The sequence below is a fragment of the Oncorhynchus masou genome, chromosome 19, assembly GCF_036934945.1.
Source record: "Oncorhynchus masou masou isolate Uvic2021 chromosome 19, UVic_Omas_1.1, whole genome shotgun sequence".
Classification (NCBI taxonomy): Eukaryota; Metazoa; Chordata; class Actinopteri; order Salmoniformes; family Salmonidae; genus Oncorhynchus; species Oncorhynchus masou.
This window is the reverse complement of record NC_088230.1, coordinates 24,372,721-24,385,084: the sequence shown is the minus strand read 5'-3', so window position 1 is coordinate 24,385,084 and position 12,364 is coordinate 24,372,721. Positions and strand designations below refer to the sequence as shown.

At 56.6% G+C, this 12,364-nt stretch overlaps 1 protein-coding gene across 1 annotated transcript in view; it reads left to right on the top strand.

Moving 5' to 3' along the window:
- LOC135506046 (DNA polymerase zeta catalytic subunit-like) overlaps positions 1-12,364 on the top strand; it is a 148,579-nt gene that overhangs the window by 107,674 nt on the left and 28,541 nt on the right. The gene's annotated exons all lie outside the window — the stretch shown is intronic.

Sequence of the window (12,364 nt, the reverse complement as noted above, 5' to 3'; positions counted from 1 at the left end):
CCCTCTTCTCACTGCTGTACCGTGTCTCACTCTGCTCTCTCTCCTCTCTCCTTCCTGCTGTACCGTGTCTCACTCTGCCCTCTCTTCTCACTGCTGTACCGTGTCTCACTCTGCCCTCTCTTCTCACTGCTGTACCGTGTCTCACTCTGCTCTCTCTCCTCTCTCCTCCCTGATGTACCATGTCTCACTCTGCTCTCTCTCCTCTCTCCTTCCTGCTGTACCGTGTCTCACTCTGCCCTCTCTTCTCACTGCTGTACCGTGTCTCACTCTGCCCTCTCTTCTCACTGCTGTACCGTGTCTCACTCTGCCCTCTCTTCTCACTGCTGTACCGTGTCTCACTCTGCCCTCTCTCCTCCCTGCTGTACCGTGTCTCACTCTGCCCTCTCCTCTCTCCTTCCTGCTGTACTGTGTCTCACTCTGCTCCCTCCTCTCTTCTCAATGCTGTACCGTGTCTCACTCTGCCCTCTCCTCTCTCCTTCCTGCTGTACCATGTGTCACTCTGCTCTCTCCTCCCTGCTGTACTGTGTCTCACTCTGCTCTCTCCTCTCTCCTCCCTGCTGTACCATGTCTCACTCTGCCATCTCTCCTCCCTGCTGTACCATGTGTCACTCTGCCCTCTCTCCTCTCTCCTCCCTGCTGTACCGTGTCTCACTCTGCCCTCTCTCCTCCCTGCTGTACCGTGTCTCACTCTGCCCTCTCTTCTCACTGCTGTACCGTGTCTCACTCTGCCCTCTCTCCTCCCTGCTGTACCGTGTCTCACTCTGCCCTCTCTTCTCACTGCTGTACCGTGTCTCACTCTGCCCTCTCTCCTCCCTGCTGTACCGTGTCTCACTCTGCCCTCTCTCCTCCCTGATGTACCATGTCTCACTCTGCTCTCTCTCCTCTCTCCTTCCTGCTGTACCGTGTCTCACTCTGCTCTCTCTCCTCTCTCCTTCCTGGTGTACTGTGTCTCACTCTGCTCTCTCTCCTCTCTCCTTCCTGCTGTACCGTGTCTCACTCTCCTCTCTCCTTCCTGCTGTACCGTGTCTCACTCTGCCCTCTCTCCTCCCTGATGTACCATGTCTCACTCTGCTCTCTCTCCTCTCTCCTTCCTGCTGTACCGTGTCTCACTCTGATCTCTCTCCTCTCTCCTTCCTGGTGTACCGTGTCTCACTCTGCTCTCTCTCCTCTCTCCTCCCTGCTGTACCGTGTCTCACTCTGCCCTCTCTCCTCCCTGCTGTACCGTGTCTCACTCTGCTCTCTCTCCTCTCTCCTCCCTGATGTACCATGTCTCACTCTGCTCTCTCTCCTCTCTCCTTCCTGCTGTACCGTGTCTCACTCTGCCCTCTCTTCTCACTGCTGTACCGTGTCTCACTCTGCCCTCTCTTCTCACTGCTGTACCGTGTCTCACTCTGCCCTCTCTTCTCACTGCTGTACCGTGTCTCACTCTGCCCTCTCTCCTCCCTGCTGTACCGTGTCTCACTCTGCCCTCTCCTCTCTCCTTCCTGCTGTACTGTGTCTCACTCTGCTCCCTCCTCTCTTCTCAATGCTGTACCGTGTCTCACTCTGCCCTCTCCTCTCTCCTTCCTGCTGTACCATGTGTCACTCTGCTCTCTCCTCCCTGCTGTACTGTGTCTCACTCTGCTCTCTCCTCTCTCCTCCCTGCTGTACCATGTCTCACTCTGCCATCTCTCCTCCCTGCTGTACCATGTGTCACTCTGCCCTCTCTCCTCTCTCCTCCCTGCTGTACCGTGTCTCACTCTGCCCTCTCTCCTCCCTGCTGTACCGTGTCTCACTCTGCCCTCTCTCCTCCCTGATGTACCATGTCTCACTCTGCTCTCTCTCCTCTCTCCTTCCTGCTGTACCGTGTCTCACTCTGCTCTCTCTCCTCTCTCCTTCCTGGTGTACCGTGTCTCACTCTGCTCTCTCTCCTCTCTCCTCCCTGCTGTACCGTGTCTCACTCTGCCCTCTCTCCTCCCTGCTGTACCGTGTCTCACTCTGCCCTCTCTCCTCCCTGCTGTACCGTGTCTCACTCTGCCCTCTCTCCTCCCTGCTGTACCGTGTCTCACTCTGCTCTCTCTCCTCTCTCCTTCCTGCTGTACCGTGTCTCACTCTGCCCTCTCTTCTCACTGCTGTACCGTGTCTCACTCTGCTCTCTCTTCTCACTGCTGTACCGTGTCTCACTCTGCCCTCTCTTCTAACTGCTGTACCGTGTCTCACTCTGCCCTCTCTTCTCACTGCTGTACCGTGTCTCACTCTGCCCTCTCTTCTCACTGCTGTACCGTGTCTCACTCTGCCCTCTCTTCTCACTGCTGTACCGTGTCTCACTCTGCCCTCTCTTCTCACTGCTGTACCGTGTCTCACTCTGCCCTCTCTTCTCACTGCTGTACCGTGTCTCACTCTGCTCTCTCTCCTCTCTCCTCCCTGATGTACCATGTCTCACTCTGCTCTCTCTCCTCTCTCCTTCCTGCTGTACCGTGTCTCACTCTGCTCTCTCTCCTCTCTCCTCCCTGCTGTACCGTGTCTCACTGCTCTCTCCTCTCTCCTTCATGCTGTACTGTCTCACTCTGCTCTCTCTCCTCTCTCCTTCCTGCTGTACCATGTGTCACTCTGCCCTCTCTCCTCTCTCCTCCCTGCTGTACCGTGTCTCACTCTGCCCTCTCTCCTCCCTGCTGTACCATGTGTCTCTCTCCTCTCTTTCTCCCTGCTGTACCATGTGTCTCTCTCCTCTCTCCTCCCTGCTGTACCGTGTCTCACTCTGCTCTCTCTCCTCCCTGCTGTACCGTGTCTCACTCTGCTCTCTCTCCTCCCTGCTGTACCGTGTCTCACTCTGCTCTCTCTCCTCCCTGCTGTACCGTGTCTCACTCTGGCCTCTCTCCTCCCTGCTGTACTGTGTCTCACTCTGCTCTCTCCTCTCTCCTTCCTGCTGTACCATGTGTCACTCTGCCCTCTCTCCTCTCTCCTCCCTGCTGTACCGTGTCTCACTCTGCCCTCTCTCCTCCCTGCTGTACCATGTGTCTCTCTCCTCTCTTCTCCCTGCTGTACCATGTGTCTCTGCTCTCTCTCCTCCCTGCTGTACTGTGTCTCACTCTGCTCTCTCCTCTCTCCTTCCTGCTGTACCATGTGTCACTCTGCCCTCTCTCCTCTCTCCTCCCTGCTGTACCGTGTCTCACTCTGCCCTCTCTCCTTCCTGCTGTACCACGTCTCACTCTGCTCTCTCTCCTCTCTCCTCCCTGCTGTACCGTGTCTCACTCTGCCCTCTCTCCTCCCTGCTGTACCGTGTCTCACTCTGCCCTCTCTTCTCACTGCTGTACCGTGTCTCACTCTGCCCTCTCTTCTCACTGCTGTACCGTGTCTCACTCTGCCCTCTCTCCTCCCTGCTGTACCGTGTCTCACTCTGCCCTCTCTCCTCACTGCTGTACCGTGTCTCACTCTGCTCTCTCCTCTCTTCTCACTGCTGTACCGTGTCTCACTCTGCTCTCTCTCCTCCCTTCTCACTGCTGTACCGTGTCTCACTCTGCTCTCTCCTCTCTTCTCACTGCTGTACCGTGTCTCACTCTGCTCTCTCCTCTCTTCTCACTGCTGTACCGTGTCTCACTCTGCCCTCTCCTCTCTCCTTCCTGCTGTACTGTGTCTCACTCTGCTCCCTCCTCTCTTCTCAATGCTGTACCGTGTCTCACTCTGCCCTCTCCTCTCTCCATCCTGCTGTACCATGTGTCACTCTGCTCTCTCCTCCCTGCTGTACTGTGTCTCACTCTGCTCTCTCCTCTCTCCTTCCTGCTGTACTGTCTCACTCTGCTCTCTCTCCTTCCTGCTGTACTGTCTCACTCTGCTCTCTCTCCTCTCTCCTTCCTGCTGTACCATGTGTCACTCTGCCCTCTCTCCTCTCTCCTCCCTGCTGTACCGTGTCTCACTCTGCCCTCTCTCCTCCCTGCTGTACCATGTCTCTCTCTGCCCTCTCTCCTTCCTGCTGTACCACGTCTCACTCTGCTCTCTCTCCTCTCTCCTCCCTGCTGTACCGTGTCTCACTCTGCTCTCTCCTCTCTCCTTCCTGCTGTACCATGTGTCACACTGCCCTCTCTCCTTCCTGCTGTACCGTGTCTCACTCTGCCCTCTCTCCTTCCTGCTGTACCGTGTCTCACTCTGCTCTCTCTCCTCTCTCCTCCCTGCTGTATCATGTCTCTCTCTGCCCTCTCTCCTCTCTCCTCCCTGCTGTACCGTGTCTCACTCTGCCCTCTCTCCTCCCTGCTGTACCGTGTCTCACTCTGCCCTCTCTCCTCCCTGCTGTACCGTGTCTCACTCGGCCCTCTCTCCTCCCTGCTGTACCGTGTCTCACTCTGCCCTCTCTTCTCACTGCTGTACCGTGTCTCACTCTGCTCTCTCTCCTCTCTCCTTCCTGCTGTACCGTGTCTCACTCTGCCCTCTCTTCTCACTGCTGTACCGTGTCTCACTCTGCCCTCTCTTCTCACTGCTGTACCGTGTCTCACTCTGCCCTCTCTTCTCACTGCTGTACCGTGTCTCACTCTGCCCTCTCTTCTCACTGCTGTACCGTGTCTCACTCTGCTCTCTCTCCTCTCTCCTCCCTGATGTACCATGTCTCACTCTGCTCTCTCTCCTCTCTCCTTCCTGCTGTACCGTGTCTCACTCTGCTCTCTCTCCTCTCTCCTCCCTGCTGTACCGTGTCTCACTCTGCTCTCTCCTCTCTCCTTCATGCTGTACTGTCTCACTCTGTTCTCTCTCCTCTCTCCTTCCTGCTGTACCATGTGTCACTCTGCCCTCTCTCCTCTCTCCTCCCTGCTGTACCATGTGTCTCTCTCCTCTCTTCTCCCTGCTGTACCATGTCTCTCTCCTCTCTCCTCCCTGCTGTACCGTGTCTCACTCTGCTCTCTCTCCTCCCTGCTGTACCGTGTCTCACTCTGCTCTCTCTCCTCCCTGCTGTACCGTGTCTCACTCTGCTCTCTCTCCTCCCTGCTGTACCGTGTCTCACTCTGCTCTCTCTCCTCCCTGCTGTACCGTGTCTCACTCTGGCCTCTCTCCTCCCTGCTGTACTGTGTCTCACTCTGCTCTCTCCTCTCTCCTTCCTGCTGTACTGTCTCACTCTGCTCTCTCCTCTCTCCTTCCTGCTGTACCATGTGTCACACTGCCCTCTCTCCTTCCTGCTGTACCGTGTCTCACTCTGCCCTCTCTCCTTCCTGCTGTACCGTGTCTCACTCTGCTCTCTCTCCTCTCTCCTCCCTGCTGTATCATGTCTCTCTCTGCCCTCTCTCCTTCCTGCTGTACCGTGTCTCACTCTGCTCTCTCTCCTCTCTCCTCCCTGCTGTACCGTGTCTCACTCTGCCCTCTCTCCTCCCTGCTGTACCGTGTCTCACTCGGCCCTCTCTCCTCCCTGCTGTACCGTGTCTCACTCTGCCCTCTCTTCTCACTGCTGTACCGTGTCTCACTCTGCTCTCTCTCCTCTCTCCTTCCTGCTGTACCGTGTCTCACTCTGCCCTCTTCTCACTGCTGTACCGTGTCTCACTCTGCCCTCTCTTCTCACTGCTGTACCGTGTCTCACTCTGCCCTCTCTTCTCACTGCTGTACCGTGTCTCACTCTGCCCTCTCTTCTCACTGCTGTACCGTGTCTCACTCTGCTCTCTCTCCTCTCTCCTCCCTGATGTACCATGTCTCACTCTGCTCTCTCTCCTCTCTCCTTCCTGCTGTACCGTGTCTCACTCTGCTCTCTCTCCTCTCTCCTCCCTGCTGTACCGTGTCTCACTCTGCTCTCTCCTCTCTCCTTCATGCTGTACTGTCTCACTCTGTTCTCTCTCCTTCCTGCTGTACCATGTGTCACTCTGCCCTCTCTCCTCTCTCCTCCCTGCTGTACCATGTGTCTCTCTCCTCTCTTCTCCCTGCTGTACCATGTCTCTCTCCTCTCTCCTCCCTGCTGTACCGTGTCTCACTCTGCTCTCTCTCCTCCCTGCTGTACCGTGTCTCACTCTGCTCTCTCTCCTCCCTGCTGTACCGTGTCTCACTCTGCTCTCTCTCCTCCCTGCTGTACCGTGTCTCACTCTGCTCTCTCTCCTCCCTGCTGTACCGTGTCTCACTCTGGCCTCTCTCCTCCCTGCTGTACTGTGTCTCACTCTGCTCTCTCCTCTCTCTCTCCTTCCTGCTGTACTGTCTCACTCTGCTCTCTCTCCTCTCTCCTTCCTGCTGTACCATGTGTCACTCTGCCCTCTCTCCTCTCTCCTCCCTGCTGTACCGTGTCTCACTCTGCCCTCTCTCCTCCCTGCTGTACCATGTCTCTCTCTGCCCTCTCTCCTTCCTGCTGTACCACGTCTCACTCTGCTCTCTCTCCTCTCTCCTCCCTGCTGTACCGTGTCTCACTCTGTCCTCTCTCCTCCCTGCTGTACCGTGTCTCACTCTGCCCTCTCTTCTCACTGCTGTACCGTGTCTCACTCTGCCCTCTCTTCTCACTGCTGTACCGTGTCTCACTCTGCCCTCTCTTCTCACTGCTGTACCGTGTCTCACTCTGCCCTCTCTCCTCCCTGCTGTACCGTGTCTCACTCTGCTCTCTCCTCACTGCTGTACCGTGTCTCACTCTGCTCTCTCCTCTCTTCTCACTGCTGTACCGTGTCTCACTCTGCTCTCTCTCCTCCCTTCTCACTGCTGTACCGTGTCTCACTCTGCTCTCTCCTCTCTTCTCACTGCTGTACCGTGTCTCACTCTGCTCTCTCCTCTCTTCTCACTGCTGTACCGTGTCTCACTCTGCCCTCTCTCCTCCCTGCTGTACCGTGTCTCACTCTGCCCTCTCTTCTCACTGCTGTACCGTGTCTCACTCTGCCCTCTCTCCTCCCTGCTGTACCGTGTCTCACTCTGCCCTCTCTTCTCACTGCTGTACCGTGTCTCACTCTGCCCTCTCTCCTCCCTGCTGTACCGTGTCTCACTCTGCCCTCTCTCCTCCCTGATGTACCGTGTCTCACTCTGCTCTCTCTCCTCTCTCCTTCCTGCTGTACCGTGTCTCACTCTGCTCTCTCTCCTCTCTCCTTCCTGGTGTACCGTGTCTCACTCTGCTCTCTCTCCTCTCTCCTTCCTGCTGTACCGTGTCTCACTCTCCTCTCTCCTTCCTGCTGTACCGTGTCTCACTCTGCCCTCTCTCCTCCCTGCTGTACCGTGTCTCACTCTGCCCTCTCTCCTCCCTGCTGTACCGTGTCTCACTCTGCTCTCTCTCCTCTCTCCTTCCTGCTGTACCGTGTCTCACTCTGCCCTCTCTCCTCCCTGCTGTACCGTGTCTCACTCTGCCCTCTCTCCTCCCTGCTGTACCGTGTCTCACTCTGCTCTCTCTCCTCTCTCCTTCCTGCTGTACCGTGTCTCACTCTGCCCTCTCTTCTCACTGCTGTACCGTGTCTCACTCTGCCCTCTCTTCTCACTGCTGTACCGTGTCTCACTCTGCCCTCTCTTCTCACTGCTGTACCGTGTCTCACTCTGCCCTCTCTTCTCACTGCTGTACCGTGTCTCACTCTGCCCTCTCTTCTCACTGCTGTACCGTGTCTCACTCTGCTCTCTCTCCTCTCTCCTCCCTGATGTACCATGTCTCACTCTGCTCTCTCTCCTCTCTCCTTCCTGCTGTACTGTCTCACTCTGCTCTCTCTCCTCTCTCCTTCCTGCTGTACCATGTGTCACTCTGCCCTCTCTCCTCTCTCCTCCCTGCTGTACCGTGTCTCACTCTGCCCTCTCTCCTCCCTGCTGTACCATGTGTCTCTCTCCTCTCTTCTCCCTGCTGTACCATGTGTCTCTCTCCTCTCTCCTCCCTGCTGTACCGTGTCTCACTCTGCTCTCTCTCCTCCCTGCTGTACCGTGTCTCACTCTGCTCTCTCTCCTCCCTGCTGTACCGTGTCTCACTCTGCTCTCTCTCCTCCCTGCTGTACCGTGTCTCACTCTGCTCTCTCTCCTCCCTGCTGTACCGTGTCTCACTCTGCTCTCTCTCCTCCCTGCTGTACCGTGTCTCACTCTGGCCTCTCTCCTCCCTGCTGTACTGTGTCTCACTCTGCTCTCTCCTCTCTCCTTCCTGCTGTACCATGTGTCACTCTGCCCTCTCTCCTCTCTCCTCCCTGCTGTACCGTGTCTCACTCTGCCCTCTCTCCTCCCTGCTGTACCATGTGTCTCTCTCCTCTCTTCTCCCTGCTGTACCATGTGTCTCTCTCCTCTCTCCTCCCTGCTGTACCGTGTCTCACTCTGCTCTCTCTCCTCCCTGCTGTACTGTGTCTCACTCTGCTCTCTCCTCTCTCCTTCCTGCTGTACCATGTGTCACTCTGCCCTCTCTCCTCTCTCCTCCCTGCTGTACCGTGTCTCACTCTGCCTTCTCTCCTTCCTGCTGTACCACGTCTCACTCTGCTCTCTCTCCTCTCTCCTCCCTGCTGTACCGTGTCTCACTCTGCCCTCTCTCCTCCCTGCTGTACCGTGTCTCACTCTGCCCTCTCTCCTCCCTGCTGTACCGTGTCTCACTCTGCCCTCTCTCCTCACTGCTGTACCGTGTCTCACTCTGCTCTCTCCTCTCTTCTCACTGCTGTACCGTGTCTCACTCTGCTCTCTCTCCTCCCTTCTCACTGCTGTACCGTGTCTCACTCTGCTCTCTCCTCTCTTCTCACTGCTGTACCGTGTCTCACTCTGCTCTCTCCTCTCTTCTCACTGCTGTACCGTGTCTCACTCTGCCCTCTCCTCTCTCCTTCCTGCTGTACTGTGTCTCACTCTGCTCCCTCCTCTCTTCTCAATGCTGTACCGTGTCTCACTCTGCCCTCTCCTCTCTCCATCCTGCTGTACCATGTGTCACTCTGCTCTCTCCTCCCTGCTGTACTGTGTCTCACTCTGCTCTCTCCTCTCTCCTTCCTGCTGTACTGTCTCACTCTGCTCTCTCTCCTTCCTGCTGTACTGTCTCACTCTGCTCTCTCTCCTCTCTCCTTCCTGCTGTACCATGTGTCACTCTGCCCTCTCTCCTCTCTCCTCCCTGCTGTACCGTGTCTCACTCTGCCCTCTCTCCTCCCTGCTGTACCATGTCTCTCTCTGCCCTCTCTCCTTCCTGCTGTACCACGTCTCACTCTGCTCTCTCTCCCTCTCTCCTCCCTGCTGTACCGTGTCTCACTCTGCTCTCTCCTCTCTCCTTCCTGCTGTACCATGTGTCACACTGCCCTCTCTCCTTCCTGCTGTACCGTGTCTCACTCTGCCCTCTCTCCTTCCTGCTGTACCGTGTCTCACTCTGCTCTCTCTCCTCTCTCCTCCCTGCTGTATCATGTCTCTCTCTGCCCTCTCTCCTTCCTGCTGTACCGTGTCTCACTCTGCTCTCTCTCCTCTCTCCTCCCTGCTGTACCGTGTCTCACTCTGCCCTCTCTCCTCCCTGCTGTACCGTGTCTCACTCGGCCCTCTCTCCTCCCTGCTGTACCGTGTCTCACTCTGCCCTCTCTTCTCACTGCTGTACCGTGTCTCACTCTGCCCTCTCTCCTTCCTGCTGTACCATGTCTCACTCTGCTCTCTCTCCTCTCTCCTTCCTGCTGTACCATGTGTCACTCTGCTCTCTCTCCTCTCTCCTCCCTGCTGTACCGTGTCTCACTCTGCCCTCTCTCCTCCCTGCTGTACCATGTCTCACTCTGCTCCCTCTCCTCTCTCCTTCCTGCTGTACCGTGTCTCACTCTGCTCCCTCTCCTCTCTCCTCCCTGCTGTACCGTGTCTCACTCTGCTCTCTCTCCTCTCTCCTCCCTGCTGTACCGTGTCTCACTCTGCTCTCTCTCCTCTCTCCTCCCTGATGTACCATGTCTCACTCTGCTCCCTCTCCTCTCTCCTTCCTGCTGTACCGTGTCTCACTCTGGTCTCTCTCCTCTCTCCTTCCTGGTGTACCATGTCTCACTCTGCTCTCTCTCCTCTCTCCTTCCTGCTGTACCGTGTCTCACTCTGCTCTCTCTCCTCTCTCCTTCCTGCTGTACCGTGTCTCACTCTGCTCTCTCTCCTCTCTCCTCCCAGATGTACCGTGTCTCACTCTGCTCTCTCTCCTTCCTGCTGTACCGTGTCTCACTCTGCTCTCTCTACTCTCTCCTTCCTGGTGTACCATATCTCACTCTGCTCTCTCTCCTCTCTCCTTCCTGCTGTACCGTGTCTCACTCTGCTCTCTCTCCTCTCTCCGCCCTGCTGTACCGTGTCTCACTCTGCTCTCTCTCCTCTCGCCTCCCTGCTGTACCGTGTCTCACTCTGCTCTCTCCTCTCTCCTTCCTGCTGTACTGTCTCACTCTGCTCTCTCTCCTCTCTCCTCCCTGATGTACCATGTCTCACTCTGCTCTCTCTCCTCTCTCCTCCCTGCTGTACCGTGTCTCACTCTGCTCTCTCCTCTCTCCTTCCTGCTGTACTGTCTCACTCTGCCCTCTCTCCTCTCCTCCCTGCTGTACCGTGTCTCACTCTGCTCTCTCTCCTCCCTGCTGTACCATGTTTCACTCTGCCCTCTCTCCTCCCTGCTGTACCATGTCTCACTCTGCCCTCTCTCCTCCCTGCTGTACCATGTTTCACTCTGCTCTCTCTCCTCCCTGCTGTACCGTGTCTCACTCTGCGCTCTCTCCTCCCTGCTGTACCGTGTCTCACTCTGGCCTCTCTCCTCCCTGCTGGACTGTGTCTCACTCTGCCCTCTCCTCTCTCCTTCCTGCTGTACCGTGTCTCACTCTGCTCTCTCTCCTCTCTCCTCCCTGATGTACCATGTCTCACTCTGCTCTCACTCCTCTCTCCTCCCTGCTGTACCGTGTCTCACTCTGCTCTCTCCTCTCTCCTTCCTGCTGTACCACGTCTCACTCTGCCCTCTCTCCTCTCTCCTCCCTGCTGTACCGTGTCTCACTCTTCCCTCTCTCCTCCCTGCTGTACCATGTCTCTCTGCCCTCTCTCCTTCCTGCTGTACCACGTCTCACTCTGCTCTCTCTCCTCTCTCCTCCCTGCTGTACCGTGTCTCACTCTGCTCTCTCCTCTCTCCTTCCTGCTGTACTGTCTCACTCTGCCCTCTCTTCTCACTGCTGTACCGTGTCTCACTCTGCCCTCTCTTCTCACTGCTGTACCGTGTCTCACTCTGCCCTCTCTTCTCACTGCTGTACCGTGTCTCACTCTGCCCTCTCTTCTCACTGCTGTACCGTGTCTCACTCTGCCCTCTCTTCTCACTGCTGTACCGTGTCTCAATCTGCCCTCTCTCCTCCCTGCTGTACCGTGTCTCACTCTGCCCTCTCTCCTTCCTGCTGTACCGTGTCTCACTCTGCCCTCTCTCCTCCCTGCTGTACCATGTCTCTCTGCCCTCTCTCCTTCCTGCTGTACCACGTCTCACTCTGCTCTCTCTCCTCTCTCCTCCCTGCTGTACCGTGTCTCACTCTGCTCTCTCCTCTCTCCTTCCTGCTGTACTGTCTCACTCTGCTCTCTCTCCTCTCTCCTTCCTGCTGTACTGTGTCTCACTCTGCTCTCTCTCCTCTCTGCTGTACTGTGTCTCACTCTGCCCTCTCTCCTCCCTGCTGTACCGTGTCTCACTCTGCCCTCTCTTCTCACTGCTGTACCGTGTCTCACTCTGCCCTCTCTTCTCACTGCTGTACCGTGTCTCACTCTGCCCTCTCTTCTCACTGCTGTACCGTGTCTCACTCTGCCCTCTCTCCTCTCTCCTTCCTGCTGTACCATGTCTCACTCTGCTCTCTCCTCTCTCCTTCCTGCTGTACTGTCTCACTCTGCTCTCTCTCCTCTCCTTCCTGCTGTACCATGTGTCACTCTGCTCTCTCTCCTCTCTCCTTCCTGCTGTACCATGTCTCACTCTGCTCTCTCCTCTCTCCTTCCTGCTGTACTGTCTCACTCTGCTCTCTCTCCTCTCCTTCCTGCTGTACCATGTGTCACTCTGCCCTCTCTCCTCTCTCCTCCCTGCTGTACCATGTCTCACTCTGCCCTCTCTCCTCCCTGCTGTACCATGTTTCACTCTGCTCTCTCTCCTCCCTGCTGTACCGTGTCTCACTCTGCGCTCTCTCCTCCCTGCTGTACCGTGTCTCACTCTGGCCTCTCTCCTCCCTGCTGGACTGTGTCTCACTCTGCTCTCTCTCCTCTCTCCTTCCTGCTGTACCGTGTCTCACTCTGCCCTCTCTCCTCCCTGCTGTACCGTGTCTCACTCTGCCCTCTCTCCTCCCTGCTGTACCGTGTCTCACTCTGCTCTCTCTCCTCTCTCCTTCCTGCTGTACCGTGTCTCACTCTGCCCTCTCTTCTCACTGCTGTACCGTGTCTCACTCTGCCCTCTCTTCTCACTGCTGTACCGTGTCTCACTCTGCCCTCTCTTCTCACTGCTGTACCGTGTCTCACTCTGCCCTCTCTTCTCACTGCTGTACCGTGTCTCACTCTGCCCTCTCTTCTCACTGCTGTACCG